The sequence below is a fragment of the Pseudophryne corroboree genome, chromosome 4 (assembly GCF_028390025.1).
Source record: "Pseudophryne corroboree isolate aPseCor3 chromosome 4, aPseCor3.hap2, whole genome shotgun sequence".
Lineage (NCBI taxonomy): Eukaryota > Metazoa > Chordata > Amphibia > Anura > Myobatrachidae > Pseudophryne > Pseudophryne corroboree.
In genome coordinates this window covers 618074767-618092509 of record NC_086447.1, presented here as the reverse complement: position 1 = coordinate 618092509, position 17743 = coordinate 618074767, and the positions used below count along the sequence as shown (strand labels likewise).

The window sequence follows — 17743 nt, the reverse complement described above, 5'->3', positions numbered from 1 at the left end:
GGGGTGATGAACTGAATATAGGGGCACGGTTGACTAGGTGGACGGTAGTGTCAACTGTAGTCTTGGTGACATAGGCGTGCGCACGAGGGGTGCCTGGTGCGCACAGGCACCCCCTAATGTGCGGCACCCTCTCACACACTGACGCCAGGAAGCCGGGACAGTCACAGATCATCCTAGGCTGGTCCCGTTGTCCCCTCAGCGGAATGCACTCACCCCTTCTTTGCTGCGATGTGCAGTCAGAGGCAACATTTGTGAAGAGCTGCTGCGCGCAGAGCCGGCACAATGAGCTCGGCGAGGTCAGCAATACAGGGAGCCGCCGGGTTACAGAGGCGCTCGTCCTGCTCCGCCGCTATCTGTTGCTGTGCTGTGCGGCTCCTGTCAAACTGTATGACAGGTAGCTGCAGACCAGCAAAATCAAGGCACCTCAGCTGAGCGCCGATCGGATCCCCCGACAATGCTGCTGCTGCTGTTGACAAAAAAGTTTCTCTTCTGCTACAGCAGCTATAGTTGCTGAAGCCCCGCCCCCTATTTCAAGCCCCGCCCCTTCCACGGGCCGCGACTGTCCTCCATCTTCTCCCAGGAACCACCAAGTAGAGCATGGTGGCTACTCAGTGCTTGAGTCAGCAGACACTGCGGAGGGCTGTGCAGTGAGACACTAAGGTACTGGCGGTCCCAGGAAATGTCCTGTAGAGGTGAGCCAGAGCCAGTGCTGGTAAGTGGTCTCCTTGGAGCACTTATTGCATAAGTTATTCTGGGTGAGAAGGATGTGGGTAATACTGTGGCTGCTGGGGATGGGGGCAGTACTCTGGCTGGGGAGAATGGGAGTGGTGCTCTCTGGCTGTGGAGGATGGGGGCAGTACTCTGGCTGGGGAGGATGGGAGTGGTGCTCACTGGCTGGGGAGGATGGGAGTGGTGCTCACTGGCTGGTGAGGATGGGGACAGTACTCTGGTTGGGGAGGATGGGAGTGGTGCTTACTGGGTGGGGAGGATGGAAGTACTGCTGAGGATGAGGGCAGTACTCTCTGGGGCGGAGGGAGGTAGTACTTTAGCTGAGAGGTGGGGAGGATAGGGGGGGTAGTGCCAGAGCCGTTTCTTGTGGCGAGCGAGGCGTGCATTCGCACGGGGTGCCCGCTACAGCTCTAGGTTGCTTTGTTTGTGCTCCTCCTCCTCCCCGTCATTACTATTCCGCTCAGGGGCAGCGTTTTGTGCAATGACGCATTTGCGTCGTGACGTCACGACGCAAACGCGTCATTACACGAAACTCCGTCCCCAAGCCGAGTACTGATGACAGGGAGGAGGGGAGCCGGGGTGACGGCGGCAGAGGCGGGCCGAACGAAGAGCGGGCAGCGGGATGGAAGAAGACCTCTGGCCGGCGGATGCCGCTGCAGTGCAAACGTAAGTATAACTTTTTTTCTCTCTCTCACTCTTTCTTTGTAGCAGGGGACTCTGCCTGCTATAATGTGTAAAATGGGGACTCTTGCCTGCCGTAACGTGTAAAATGGGGACACTTGCCTGTCGTAGTGTGTAAAGTGAGGACTCTTGGCTGCCGTAATGTGTAAAGTGGGGACTCTTGCCTGCCGCAATGTGTAAAATGGGCACTCTTGCCTGCCGTAATGTGTAAAGTGGGGACTTTTGCCTGCCGTAATGTGTAAAGTGGGGACTTTTGCCTGCCGTAATGTGTAAAATGGGGACTCTTGCCTGCCGTACTGTGTAAAATGGGGACTCTTGCCTGCCGTAATGTGTAAAATGGGGACTCTTGCCTGCCGTAATGTGTAAAATGGGGACTCTTGCCTGCCGTAATGTGTAAAGTTGGAACACTTGCATGCCGTAATGTGTAAAATGGGGATTTAATGTATCAAGGGCATTGAGGTGTGTGGCATAATATGGTGCAGGGGGCATTACTGTGTGGGGCTTAATATGGTAGAATTTTTTTTTCCTGTGGTGGCCTTGATCTGTTGGTGCAGGGTCAAAAACTGGGGTGTAAGCTAGCCATTTATAGATGAGGCCACGCCCATTCTAATTATGGCCATGTCCATTTAAATGAGGCTACGCCCCTTGCATAGTTTTTATTTTTAAATCTATGGGGTATATATATTTTTATATCAATGGGGGGGGGGGGGGGGGGTTAGGCGCATTTTTAAATCTCGCACTGGGAGCCAAAGAAACAGCCTTGGGTAGTGCTCTCTGGGTGGGGTCCGTACACTCTGTATGAGAGTTGGGGGCGTGGGGGTATTACTCTTTGGCTTGGGGGGATGGAGGTAGTACTTTGGCTAAGAGCTGGAGAGGATGGGAGCAGTGCACTCTGGGTGAGAGCTGGGGCGGATGGAGGTCATATTCCTGGTGATAGCTGGGCCAGATGGTGGTAGTACTCTGGTTGAGAGCTGTGGAGGAGAGGGTAGGTACTCTGGCTTGGGAGGATAGGGGTAGTACACGGTGGATTGGGAGGATGGAGGTAGTAAGCTGTGGATGGGGAGGATAAGGTTAGTAAATTCTGGCTGGGGAGAATGGGGGTACTACTTTGGCTGAGATGTGTGGCGGATGCGGGTAGTGATTTCTGGATGAGAGGTGGGGAGGATAGGGGTCATACACTCTGGATGAGAGCTAGGGAGGATGGGGGAAGCACTCTCTGGTTTAGAGGTGAGAAGCATAGTGTAGGTATTTTACTTGGAGAAGATGGGGGTCATACTCTTGGGAACTGGGCCTGGTGATGGTAGAACTCCCTGGGTGAGAGCTGGAATAGATTGGGGTAGTACTTTCTGGATGAGAGCTGGGACCAAATGGTATGGCTGGAAAGTATGGGGTTAGTAATCAATGGGTGAGAGCTGGGCCTGATGAGCATAATACTCTCTGGGTGAGAGCTTCAGGGGATATAATAGGTACTCTCTCGGTGAGAGCTGGGTCTGATGGGGGTAGTACTCTATGGATGAGAGCTGAGGTGGTTGTGGCTACAGTGGGTATCTGAACGCTGGGGCAAATGTGGATACTCTGTAACTTAATGTTGGCTAGATTTGGTCGGGATCGTGACTACATTCCCAGATTTGGTGCTGTGTAATTCAAATAATTCTGCAATCTCCTCTCCAATATACATCTAGCTGGGTGCCATCCAAAAACAGCATGTATCAAAATAAATAAATTGACATCACTCACAGCATATACCTGAGAATATTTTTTTGGGATGTATATGCTGTGAGTGCTGCCATATTTATTATTTATTTATTTTTTCTTTCTTCCATCTCTCTCTCTCTTCAGTGAGGCAGGAATGTGCTCCTGTCAGTGAGACGGGGATGTGCTGCTGTCAGCGAGGCAGGAATGTGCTCCTGTCAGTGAGGCGGGATGTGCTCCTGTCAGTGAGGCGGGGATGTGCTCTTGTCAGTGAGGCAGGAATGTGCTGCTGTCAGTGAGGCAGGAATGTGCTGCTGTCAGTGAGGCGGGGGACGTGCTGCTGTCAGTGAGGTGGGGGATGTGCTGCTGTCAGTGAGGCGGGGGATGTGCTGCTGTCAGTGAGGCGGGGGATGTGCTGCTGTCAGTGAGGCAGTGATGTGCTGCTGTCATGTTGACACCCCCCCCATTCATTTGTTTGCAGTAGCAGGCCCCTTGTGGTATGTGATTTATATTGTATTGCGTGCCAATAAGCGGTGATAGACACGCCCAATAGGCAGTGCTAGACACGCCCAATAGGCAGTGCTAGACACGCCCCTCCATCAGTGCACCCCCTAATAAAATGTTCTGCGCACGCCTATGGTTGGTGAAGGTGTGGGGGGCATTTTGGCACCTGTAGTGCCACGGGCAAGGATGCTGGGCGCCTCCGCTAGATTAGCAGGTGACGGTCTGGTGTGGGCGGCAGCGACTAGAGGTAGTAGACGGCTGTGGATAGCGGGGTCGCAGTGGACCGTTGGAGGGAGGGGTGATGAACTGAATATAGGGGCACGGTTGACTAGGTGGACGGTAGTGTCAACTGTAGTGTTGGTGAAGGTGTGGGGGGCATTTTGGCACCTGTAGTGCCACGGGCAAGGATGCTGGGCGCCTCCACTAGATTAGCGGGTGACGGACTGGTGTGGGCGGCAGCGTCTAGAGGTAGTAGACGGCTGTGGATAGCGGGGTCGCGGTGGACCGTTGGAGGGAGGGGTGATGAACTGAATATAGGGGCACGGGTGACTAGGTGGACGGTAGTGTCAACTGTAGTGTTGGTGAAGGTGTGGGGGGCATTTTGGCACCTGTAGTACCACGGGCAAGGATGCTGGGCGCCTCCGCTAGATTAGCGGGTGACGGACTGGTGTGGGCGGCAGCGTCTAGAGGTAGTAGACGGCTGTGGATAGCGGGGTCGCGGTGGACCGTTGGAGGGAGTGGTGATGAACTGAATATAGGGGCACGGTTGACTAGGTGGACGGTAGTGTCAACTGTAGTGTTGGTGAAGGTGTGGGGGGCATTTTGGCACCTGTAGTGCCACGGGCAAGGATGCTGGGCACCTCCGCTAGATTAGCGGGTGACGGACTGGTGTGGGCGGCAGCGTCTAGGGGTAGTAGACGGCTGTGGATAGCGGGGTTGCGGTGGACCGTTGGAGGGAGGGGTGATGAACTGAATATAGGGGCACGGTTGACTAGGTGGACGGTAGTGTCAGCTGTAGTGTTGGTGAAGGTGTGGGGGGCATTTTGGCACCTGTAGTGCCACGGGCAAGGATGCTTGGCGCCTCCGCTAGATTAGCGGGTGACGGACTGGTGTGGGCGGCAGCATCTAGAGGTAGTAGACGGCTGTGGATAGCGGGGTAGCGGTGGACCGTTGGAGGGAGGGGTGATGAACTGAATATAGGGGCACGGTTGACTAGGTGGACGGTAGTGTCAACTGTAGTGTTGGTGAAGGTATGGGAAGCATTTTGGCACCTGTAGTGCCACGGGCAATGATGCTGGGCGCCTCCGCTAGATTAGCGGGTGACGGACTGGTGTGGGCGGCAGCGTCTAGAGGTAGTAGATGGCTGTGGATAGCGGGGTCACGGTGGACCGTTGGAGGGAGGGGTGATGAACTGAATATAGGGGCACGGTTGACTAGGTGGACGGTAGTGTCAACTGTAGTGTTGGTGAAGGTGTGGGGGCATTTTGGCACCTGTAGTACCACGGACAAGGATGCTGGGCGCCTTCGCTAGATTAGCGGGTGACGGACTGGTGTGGGCAGCAGCGTCTAGAGGTAGTAGACGGCTGTGGATAGCGGGGTCGCGGTGGACCGTTGGAGGGAGGGGTGATGAACTGAATATAGGGGCACGGTTGACTAGGTGGACGGTAGTGTCAACTGTAGTGTTTGTGAAGGTGTGGGGGGCATTTTGGCACCTGTAGTGCCACGGGCAAGGATGCTGGGCGCCTCCGCTAGATTAGCGGGTGACGGACTGGTGTGGGTGGCAGCATCTAGAGGTAGTAGACGGCTGTGGATAGCGGGGTCGCGGTGGACCGTTGGAGGGAGTGGTGATGAACTGAATATAGGGGCACGGTTGACTAGGTGGACGGTAGTGTCAACTGTAGTGTTGGTGAAGGTGTGGGGGGCATTTTGGCACCTGTAGTGCCACGGGCAAGGATGCTGGGCGCCTCCGCTAGATTAGCGGGTGACGGACTGGTGTGGGCGGCAGCGTCTAGAGGTAGTAGACGGCTGTGGATAGCGGGGTCGCGGTGGACCGTTGGAGGGAGGGGTGATGAACTGAATATAGGGGCACGGTTGACTAGGTGGACGGTAGTGTCAGCTGTAGTGTTGGTGAAGGTGTGGGGGGCATTTTGGCACCTGTAGTGCCACGGGCAAGGATGCTGGGCGCCTCCGCTAGATTAGCGGGTGACGGACTGGTGTGGGCGGCAGCGTCTAGAGGTAGTAGACGGCTGTGGATAGCGGGGTCGCGGTGGACCGTTAGAGGGAGGGGTGATGAACTGAATATAGGGGCACGGTTGACTTGGTGGACGGCAGTGTCAACTGTAGTGTTGGTGAAGGTGTGGGGGGTATTTTGGCACCGGTAGTGCCACGGGCAAGGATGCTGGGCGCCTCTACTAGATTAGCGGGTGACGGACTGGTGTGGGCGGCAGCGTCTAGGGGTAGTAGACGGCTGTGGATAGCGGGGTCGCGGTGGACCGTTGGAGGGAGGGGTGATGAACTGAATATAGGGGCACGGTTGACTAGGTGGACGGTAGTGTCAACTGTAGTGTTGGTGAAGGTGTGGGGGGCATTTTGGCACCTGTAGTGCCACGGGCAAGGATGCTGGGCGCCTCCGCTAGATTAGCGGGTGACGGACTGGTGTGGGCGGCAGCGTCTAGAGGTAGTAGACGGCTGTGTCGTTATATATCAAGGTCGATCTTCTGAAGGGTCTAATTATACATTGTCGACCGCTTCTAAATTCGATCTTCTAAAGATCGGATATTCGATTGTCGACCATTGCACATGTCTACTATCTTAATTTAGATCATTTAATTGTTGATTACATAGTCTGCCGATTATATAAAATGTCTATTGTTTAATACTGTCTATGTAATTCTGATCGATCTCCTATAGTCGATATGAATGAAGTCGATGATTGGTACATGTCGATATCTTTATTGTCTAATTGGAGTCACAGTCTATTTAAACAGTGTCGATCATGACACCGAGTCGGACAAGTGGCGTCGATCATATCATTGTCGATCAATATACTATCAATTGTTCATACCGGAACCACACGGCAGCAGCCATTTCAGAGTGAGAGATGTTAAAAATGTGCTTGTTTCCCTTTTAAAGGGCCAAAAATGAAGGTGTGATTAATGTAGAATTGTAAACACATGTAAACACGCTTCTCAAAAGCAGGTCTATTTTTTTCCAGCCTTTTTTTTACGATTCGCTTTTTTTCACGGCCGCCAATGCACTTTCACGGTAGAGATTTCTAATACGAATGCATAGTAAATTACCGAGTTGTATACCTAAACAGCCGCGTTTGACCGATGGTGTATTCATTCGTATTTTTTAACTTTGACTTCCAAAATAATACGAATGCCCTCATCACTGCCGAGATTTGAGTTTAGTAAATTCCCGAGATGACACTTTGAAGAAAAAACACCAAATCGGTCAAAATCGGGAGCTTAGTAAATATACCCCTATGTCTCTAGCTCTTGAAGTTGGAACTAATGGTGGCTAAATCAGTCTGCAATAAAAGACAATCTCCATTTTTATCAAGTTTATTTTGCATTCAGTCAAATTTTAAGACTGCTCGGGAAGACCATCTGTTTTAATTGGAAACTTGTTAACCTGAACCATGAACATCTATGAAATAAGAAAGAAAAACAAGGAGTAATAGTATGTTTATTAGGAGGGGGGAGGGTAAGAGCAGGCGGTAAGGTTACTAACATGGGTACTAAAAGGGATTTTACCAAAGCACTACCCAATGACGATTACAGGTCATCATTGCTACATAAGGTGAAAAATGTCCCTAACGCAAGGGAAATTACTTATCTTAGTTGTATGTATGTAAACGCCAGAAGCATTACTGGTAAAAAGGGTGAACTAGAAATACTTGCAGCAAGCAAACAGTATGATATTATAGGCATTACTGAAACTTGGTGGGATGAATCTCATGATTGGACAGTCAATCTGGAGGGCTATACACTGTTTAGGAGAGACAGACTAAATAAAAAGGGTGGAGGGGTGTGTCTTTACGTAAAGCCGTTTTAAAAACCTGATATACGGGAAGATATTCAGGAGGGGACTGTAGACACTGTCGAGACATTATGGGTAGAAATTGCATGCGGGGAAAAAGGAATAAAAAAGTTAGTATTGGGTGTATGCTATAGGCCGCCTGGTATCAACGCATCTGATGAGGAATTGTTACTAAAGCAAATTGAAAGAGCAGCAGGAGTAGGAGACATAGGGGTCGATTCTATTCGGCAATTTAAGAATAGCGCCGGGAATTAGCTCCCGACGCTATTCAATTCAGCTCCAGTTAAGTCGGCGATGTCCCGTTCTCGCCGACTTAACAGGTAGTTTTGTCGGGAGAACGGGCATTCTCCGACTTAACTACCCGCGGCGATGCTGATTCCCGACAGAATCAGCCTCGCGCCAGCCGCGAGGCAGCACTTTTGTCGGGTTTCTTCTGTCATCCCCCGGGGATGAGAGAAGAATTCCCGACAATTGCGGGTCACTAGCAGCTGAATTGAATAGCATCGGGAGCTAATTCCCGGCGCTATTCTTAAGTTGCCGAATAGAATCGACCCCATAGTAGTGATGGGAGATTTTAACTATCCAGAGATAAACTGGAAAAACGATTCATGTGATACTGCTAGGGGAAATATGTTTTTAAACACACTTAATGATAACTACTTAGTCCAACTAGGTACAATGCAATCTTAGACCTGGTATTAACAAACAATGGGGATTTGGTATCAGGTATTATAGTAGGGGAACCTATAGGAAACAGCGACCACAATATGGTCACATTCAATATTAGTTTCCATAAACAGCCCTATACTGGCTCAACTAGGACTCTAAACTTTAGCAAAGCAAATTTTGAAAAGATGAGGGTATTTTTCAGGGATATTGAATGGGAAGGTTTGTTTTTAGGAAAAAATACTACGGAGAAATGGGAGGTACTAAAATTCCTGCTAGCTAAAAATGCACTCAAATTTATTCCTATGAGTAGCAAAAAAAGGAATAAAAATCATAAACCGATGTGGCTTAACAAAAAGATTAAGGAACTTATGGGCAAGAAAAGGCGAGCATTTAAAAAATACAAATCTGACGGGGAAGCAGAGTCATTTCAGCACTATAAGGAATGTAACAAAATTTGCAAAAAGGAAATAAGAGCGGCTAAAGTAGAAACTGAAAAACTAGTAGCAAAGGAAAGCAAAGCGAATCCCAAAAAAATCTTTAAATACATTAATAGTAAGAGATTCAAGAAGGAGAGTATAGGCCCTTTAAAAGACAAGTTGGGAGTCTTAAGCAAAAATGATAATGACATAGCGGACACACTAAATGAGTTTTTTTCAACAGTATTCACTAGAGAGGACCCATTTCAGGGACTGACACACAATCTAAATAATGAGAATATCCCACTGATAGGTACTTATTTAAGCTAGGAAGTAGTCTGTGACCGATTAAAACATTTAAAGATTAATAAATCACCAGGGCCCGATGGTATTCACCCAAGGGTTCTAATGGAGCTTCACTCTGAACTGGCAAAACCGCTATCTTTGATCTTTAAGGATTCAGTTATATCAGGTATGGTTCCCAAAGACTGGCGTATAGCGGAAGTAGTGCCTATATTCAAAAAGGGAAGTAAAGCTGAACCAGGTAATTATAGACCAGTTAGTCTTACATCTATAGTGGGGAAAGTATTGGAAGGTATTCTAAGAGATAGTATTCAGAAGTTCCTTGAAGTCAATAAGGTCATTAAAAGGAATCAACATGGGTTTATGAAGGACAGATCCTGTCAAACCAACTTACTTGGCTTTTATGAAACAGTAAGTGCAAACCTAGATCAGGGTAAAGACGTGGATGTAATCTTTTTAGACTTTGCCAAAGCGTTCGATACTGTACCACACATGAGACTTATCTACAAGCTACAAGAATCAGGGCTAGGAAGCACAATATGCACTTGGGTCAAAAACTGGTTAGATAATAGGGAGCAGCGCGTTGTGGTTAATGGATCTTTTTCAACTTGGTCTGAAGTGCTAAGTGGTGTGCCGCAAGGCTCAGTATTAGGACCGCTATTGTTCAATATTTTCATTAACGAACTAACAGAAGGTCTAGAGAGCATGGTGTCAATTTTTGCAGATGATACCAAATTGTGTAATGCTATAAATACAGAGGAGGATGCCGAATCTCTTCAGAACGACTTAGTTAAATTAGAAGCATGGGCAGCCAAATGGAGAATGCGCTTCAACACAGACAAGTGTAAGGTAATGCACTGTGGTAACAAGAACAAAAATTACACCTACCTACTAAATGGGGTAAAATTAGGGGATTCTGTACTGGAAAAGGACTTGGGTGTCCTCATAGATAGACAAACAAAGAGGAAGGGGGGTGCAAATCCCCACCCCCAAATTCCCTTCCGCACACTGAAAATTACCTGTAACCATCCCTGAATCTATCTGGTAATAAAATTCAGAGAATTTGTCACAAATGTTTGCAAACACATGTTTAAGCTGCTGGCCACTTCACGGCTTCTCTGATACAGCAGTCCTAACTACTTAATAGCAGTGCCCACATTGGGCCATGTAATTTGTCACAGTACGCCTCATGATAAAGGTCATTACTAAAACATTTCCAGACAGAGAGCTAACTTACCAGGGAGCCACCCCCAGGATCTCCCATTGGCACTACAAGGAACAGCATGCCTTCCAAATGCTGCTCCCATTCAATGCCTCATGCTCACAAGCAGACAAACAATTTGGAAGCTGCTCAATCATACCTGGAGATAATTATATATCAGGTGCTGGAAGGGGGAGGGGTCATAGACAGACAAACAAAGAGGAAGGGGGGTGCAAATCCCCACCCCCAAATTCCCTTCAGCACACTGAAAATTACCTGTAACCATCCCTGAATCTATCTGGTAATAAAATTCAGAGAATTTGTCACAAATGTTTGCAAACATATGTTTATCATGAGGCGTACTGTGACAAATTACATGGCCCAATGTGGGCACTGCTATTAAGTAGTTAGGACTGCTGTATCAGAGAAGCCGTGAAGTGGCCAGCAGCTTAAACATGTGTTTGCAAACATTTGTGACAAATTCTCTGAATTTTATTACCAGATAGATTCAGGGATGGTTACAGGTAATTTTCAGTGTGCGGAAGGGAATTTGGGGGTGGGGATTTGCACCCCCCTTCCTCTTTGTTTGTCTGTCTATGACCCCTCCCCCTTCCAGCACCTGATATATAATTATCTCCAGGTATGATTAAGCAGCTTCCAAATTGTTTGTCTGCTTGTGAGCATGAGGCATTGAATGGGAGCAGCATTTGGAAGGCATGCTGTTCCTTGTAGTGCCAATGGGAGATCCTGGGGGTGGCTCCCTGGTAAGTTAGCTCTCTGTCTGGAAATGTTTTAGTAATGACCTTTATCATGAGGCGTACTGTGACAAATTACATGGCCCAATGTGGGCACTGCTATTAAGTAGTTAGGACTGCTGTATCAGAGAAGCCTTGAAGTGGCCAGCAGCTTAAACATGTGTTTGCAAACATTTGTGACAAATTCTCTGAATTTTATTACCAGATAGATTCAGGGATGGTTACAGGTAATTTTCAGTGTGCGGAAGGGAATTTGGGGGTGGGGATTTGCACCCCCCTTCCTCTTTGTTTGTCTGTCTATGACCCCTCCCCCTTCCAGCACCTGATATATAATTATCTCCAGGTATGATTGAGCAGCTTCCAAATTGTTTGTCTGCTTGTGAGCATGAGGCATTGAATGGGAGCAGCATTTGGAAGGCATGCTGTTCCTTGTAGTGCCAATGGGAGATCCTGGGGGTGGCTCCCTGGTAAGTTAGCTCTCTGTCTGGAAATGTTTTAGTAATGACCTTTATCATGAGGCGTACTGTGACAAATTACATGGCCCAATGTGGGCACTGCTATTAAGTAGTTAGGACTGCTGTATCAGAGAAGCCGTGAAGTGGCCAGTAGCTTAAACATGTGTTTGCAAACATTTGTGACAAATTCTCTGAATTTTATAACCAGATAGATTCAGGGATGGTTACAGGTAATTTTCAGTGTGCGGAAGGGAATTTGGGGGTGGGGATTTGCACCCCCCTTCCTCTTTGTTTGTCTGTCTATGACCCCTCCCCCTTCCAGCACCTGATATATAATTATCTCCAGGTATGATTGAGCAGCTTCCAAATTGTTTGTCTGCTTGTGAGCATGAGGCATTGAATGGGAGCAGCATTTGGAAGGCATGCTGTTCCTTGTAGTGCCAATGGGAGATCCTGGGGGTGGCTCCCTGGTAAGTTAGCTCTCTGTCTGGAAATGTTTTAGTAATGACCTTTATCATGAGGCGTACTGTGACAAATTACATGGCCCAATGTGGGCACTGCTATTAAGTAGTTAGGACTGCTGTATCAGAGAAGCCTTGAAGTGGCCAGCAGCTTAAACATGTGTTTGCAAACATTTGTGACAAATTCTCTGAATTTTATTACCAGATAGATTCAGGGATGGTTACAGGTAATTTTCAGTGTGCGGAAGGGAATTTGGGGGTGGGGATTTGCACCCCCCTTCCTCTTTGTTTGTCTGTCTATGACCCCTCCCCCTTCCAGCACCTGATATATAATTATCTCCAGGTATGATTGAGCAGCTTCCAAATTGTTTGTCTGCTTGTGAGCATGAGGCATTGAATGGGAGCAGCATTTGGAAGGCATGCTGTTCCTTGTAGTGCCAATGGGAGATCCTGGGGGTGGCTCCCTGGTAAGTTAGCTCTCTGTCTGGAAATGTTTTAGTAATGACCTTTATCATGAGGCGTACTGTGACAAATTACATGGCCCAATGTGGGCACTGCTATTAAGTAGTTAGGACTGCTGTATCAGAGAAGCCGTGAAGTGGCCAGCAGCTTAAACATGTGTTTGCAAACATTTGTGACAAATTCTCTGAATTTTATTACCAGATAGATTCAGGGATGGTTACAGGTAATTTTCAGTGTGCGGAAGGGAATTTGGGGGTGGGGATTTGCACCCCCCTTCCTCTTTGTTTGTCTGTCTATGACCCCTCCCCCTTCCAGCACCTGATATATAATTATCTCCAGGTATGATTGAGCAGCTTCCAAATTGTTTGTCTGCTTGTGAGCATGAGGCATTGAATGGGAGCAGCATTTGGAAGGCATGCTGTTCCTTGTAGTGCCAATGGGAGATCCTGGGGGTGGCTCCCTGGTAAGTTAGCTCTCTGTCTGGAAACCTTTATCATGAGGCGTACTGTGACAAATTACATGGCCCAATGTGGGCACTGCTATTAAGTAGTTAGGACTGCTGTATCAGAGAAGCCGTGAAGTGGCCAGCAGCATAAACATGTGTTTGCAAACATTTGTGACAAATTCTCTGAATTTTATTACCAGATAGATTCAGGGATGGTTACAGGTAATTTTCAGTGTGCGGAAGGGAATTTGGGGGTGGGGATTTGCACCCCCCTTCCTCTTTGTTTGTCTGTCTATGACCCCTCCCCCTTCCAGCACCTGATATATAATTATCTCCAGGTATGATTGAGCAGCTTCCAAATTGTTTGTCCTCATAGATAGCAAGCTAAGCAGTAGTACCCAAAGTAGGACTGCAGCAAAGAAGGCTAATAAGATATTAGCATGCATAAAACGGGGTATTGATGCTAGGGACGAGAGTATTATACTCCCGTTATATAAATCACTAGTGAGGCCACACCTTGAATACTGTGTACAATTCTGGGCACCGTACTACAAAAAGGATATCCTGGAGCTTGAAAAGGTACAGAAGAGGGCGACCAAACTAATTAAGGGCATGGAGACGATGGAATACAAGGAAAGGCTTGAAAGACTAGGCATGTTTACATTGGAAAAGCGGAGACTAAGAGGGGATATGATCAACATCTACAAATATATAAGGGGACAATACACAGAGCTTGCGCGGGACCTGTTTTTGGTTAGATCAACACAGAGGACTCGTGGACACTCGCTCAGGTTAGAGGAGAGGAGATTCCGCACCATACGGCGTAAAGGCTTTTTCACGGTAAGGACAATACGTGTTTGGAATTCCCTGCCCGAGGGAGTTGTAATGGCGGAATCTGTCAACACCTTTAAGAATGGGTTAGATAAATTCCTAATGGATAAGGATATCCAGGGGTATGGTGCATAGTCATGCATTATAGTTACTATAAATAGGGATAAAATGCAACGGCTGACAGCAGCATCAGTCAGAAATTTTAGTCAAATCATCATGCATAGGAGACCACAAATAGGTTGAACTCGATGGACAATTGTCTTTTTTCAACCTCAGATACTATGTTATGTATGTTACATTAATTCTATACAGCACATTTGTAATTAGCGCAGAGTGTCACTGTGTGACATAGACAATGGGCCCATTTCATTCTGAAATTGCTAAGATTGGTAAAGGTAACACTCAGAAGTTTATAGAAGTATTCGGATGCAAAAAGAATGTATACATTTTTATCTATCTATCTGAAGGGTGGGTGTATATATCTATATAAGTACACACACACACACACACACACACACACACACACACACACACACACACACACACACACACACACTGGGAGGGGGGGGGGTCAGATAGTATCATTACTACCAAATATTACTTTACTTAAATTTAGCCCATGTAGGTCATGAAATAAAACAAGCTTATCACGATGAGGACTATTCAGTTATTCAGTCAGGGCACATCAGGTTCTCAGAGCACCACAGGCTCTTTACACTGCCCGACTCTCCATTAAACTTAGTCAGCTCTTAGGTCCCGTCTCCCGACTTCTGGCCTTTCCACTGTGGTCTTAGTATACAGCACTGGTACTTTTAAGTTACTCTCCCAGTGGGTCAGTATGTCTCTTTCAAACACGTTTCAGCGCTAGCCTTCGTCAGTGGACTTTTTAGGGAAACCCAATTAGTGCGCCATGTCCACCTCACATAGTTTGCTTCGCTCCTCTACCGCTGTGCTTGGCACAAGTTACTTTTCCCAATTGTAGTCCATGTGAATCGTAAAGTAGGAAAAAGTTCCATAAATGAAGAAAAATTTGAAAAATTCACGTCAACCTTTTCCTGTGTAGACCTTTGCCATGTTGACCTTTTTCAACTTCAATGTACAGTATTAACCATGTCAACATACTGAATGTCAACCACTAGTGGTCGACCCATTGACTGTCAACCTACATTTGGTCGACCTAACAACCGCATACCAGGCAGCTCATCCCACTCTGCACTCTGCTCCTCGCCATCCCCCAGTCTCTACCCTCATGCACAGGCGTGCGCAGCACATTTTATCAGGGGGTGCACGTCTGGAGTGGCGTGTCTAGCACCATCTACTGGGTGTGTCTAGCATCGCCAAGTGGGTGTGTCTATGACCATATATTAGCAGTCAATGCAAATTAAATAATATAGGGAATTTGATTAAATAGAGTGCACAGTGAGGGCTGGCAGGGCACACACGTGTGATTGAAGTGTGATTGAGTGGAGAGACTGACTATAAAAATAAATGTGTATATATATATATATATATATATATATATATATATATATATATACAGTCCAAAATGACCCGGCACTCCTCACGCTCCCCAGTGTACATAAACTGCTCCCGTGCCTTTCCTCCTGGAACTGCGTCCCACATACAACTGCTGGCAATAAGGACGGCACTTGAAGACTTTTAAAAGTGGTGAAACCAAAATGTGCTATTTATTCAACGTTTCGGGGTCGCAGCACCTTCGTCAGGATGCTTAACAGTGATACAAACAGTGTTTAAATACCTGTACAGAGAGGAGGTCCACACCGCCGCCTCCGTCTGCGCTGCCCGGGTCCCGGGAGGTGGAAAGGGAATTATTCCTTCAAAATACAGCCATCTCGTCACAATTATGCCTATACCAGCGCTATATTGATGATGTGTTGATTTTTTGGGGAGGTAAATCCCAATTACTGGCCATTATAGCACAGCATAATTCCACACAGAGCCCGATCAAATTTACCATAGAGGTTAGTGATGAACAGATTAATTTTCTGGATGTATGCATTTCGATTAAAGAGGGTGTCATTAATACGAAGTTATACACAAAGGCAACTGATAGGAATAACTTTTTAAATTTGATAGTTTCCACCCGCAGTCCACAGTATGGGGTTTGCCATATTCCCAACTTTTACGTGTCTGCCGCATTAATAACATAGAGGCAGACAGAGATAGACAATTAGAGGAGATGGTTATCAAATTTAGAGAAAGGGGGTACCCGCTGGATCTCCTGGAACAAGCTAAGTGCAAAGCACTAAGAGTCACACGCCAGCAGCTGTTAAAATCTAGTGAACAAAAACAGCTAAAGGGTAGGCTCCCCCTGGGTGACACGATATAATACTAGCAGTAAAAACCTAGCTAAACGCACTAGACAGCTGTGGCCCATTGTAGCTTCGGATAGGGAATTAGGAGATGTATACCAGTCAAAATTGCTGTCAAGCTACTCTAGAAGCCGCAGCATACGGGACTACGTGGTCAGAACCGATATATCTAAATTTGGTAAAGGCCAACCTAATTTGAATTTCCTTAAACGTAAGAGTGGGTGCTACAAGTGTAGTGGCTGCACTACTTGTAGCTATCTGATAGCCGGAGACACCTTCCAACACCCTCATACGGGGAAGAAATATTTTATAAGATATCCCTTATCATGTGACTCTAAATTTGTCATCTATTTACTGACGTGCCCATGTGGACTGACGTACGTGGGCAAAACAGAGTGTGCCTTCAAAACGAGGATGGCACAACATCGGTATGCCATACGAGAAGCCATCAAATCAGGTAATAGTGGCCAACCGGTGGCGCGCCACTTCGTGCTAGCGAAGCATGGGATGGCGACGTTACGCTATAAAATAATTGATCATGTACCATTCTCCATATGTGGGGGTGATAGGTCCAAGAAACTTCTACAGGTAGAAGCAAAATGGATTTTCATTTTAAATACACAATTCCCTAAGGGATTAAATGAAGCCCTCAGCTTAAGATACTTTTTGTAGATACCATCGACTTGTTAAAGTATTGCAGGTTACAATCACTGTCAGTAACTATTGGAGCAATGCAGAATTGTTTATGTGATAATGACATGTGGTTGTTTTAGCAATAGGATTTACATGTATTATACTAACAATAGGTTCATTTTGTATGGCACCGGCTGGTTGTATTCATCAGGTACTGGGTATTAATTAGGTATGATCGATATTTTATCCATGCATGAATTTACATTTTATCATTAATTGTTGGTAATTTAGGGGACAATAATTGTGGGTTAGTTGATGTTATGCACAGGTCACTTTAATATTGATTGTCATCACTATTTACAATAGGCTGTGACCGGATTGGTTTGTCGCGGCAGTGTTTGATGGTTTCCCTGGTTACCTCTGTCCTAGCCTCACCACGCCAGCCAGACGGGCCGGAGTCGCGTCATATCCTGTCGGCGGAGTGACGTTAGCACCGGGACCCGGGCAGCGCGGACGGAGGCGGCGGTGTGGACCTCCTCTCTGTACAGGTATTTAAACACTGTTTGTATCACTGTTAAGCATCCTGACGAAGGGGCTGCGACCCCGAAACGTTGAATAAATAGCACATTTTGGTCTCACCACTTTTAAAAGTCTTCAAGTGCCGTCCTTATTGCCAGCAGTTATATATATATATATATATAGTGAGTAGAAAAAGCAGCGGCACTCAGCAGTCAGAAGTAAATGATGAGAAACAACTTTTAATCACGTCCTTACGGCGTTTCGGGGAACAAGCCCCGTCTTCAGGGACAGACAATATAACAATACAAGTGTACATACAACATATATATACCCGTGCTGAACAATTAATCATGTACAGGATTCATCTCACCTGTCAGACGCCGCCACCGCCGCCGCGTCCGTCCGGGTATCAGCGTGTCCACGAGTCCCCGGACACTGACGTCAGTTAGCAGCGCCGGACAGGGAGCCAATCCCGACGGTCACAATAGTGTTGCTAAGCAACTAAAAATAAACATAAACAAAGAAAGCGTGAGGGTTATTGTGCAGCGGACACCAAACTTAGCATGTCCGCTGGTACAGAAAACATTAAAAAAGTATATATACAATAAAG

At 47.1% G+C, this 17743-nt stretch overlaps 1 long non-coding RNA gene across 1 annotated transcript in view; it reads right to left on the bottom strand.

Moving 5' to 3' along the window:
- Nucleotides 1-17743, bottom strand: part of LOC134911645 (uncharacterized) — a 60714-nt gene that overhangs the window by 22282 nt on the left and 20689 nt on the right. Inside the window, exon 2 of the long non-coding RNA XR_010176735.1 lies at nucleotides 17504-17634. This is a non-coding gene — a long non-coding RNA (uncharacterized LOC134911645). The remainder of the gene's footprint in view (nucleotides 1-17503; nucleotides 17635-17743) is intronic.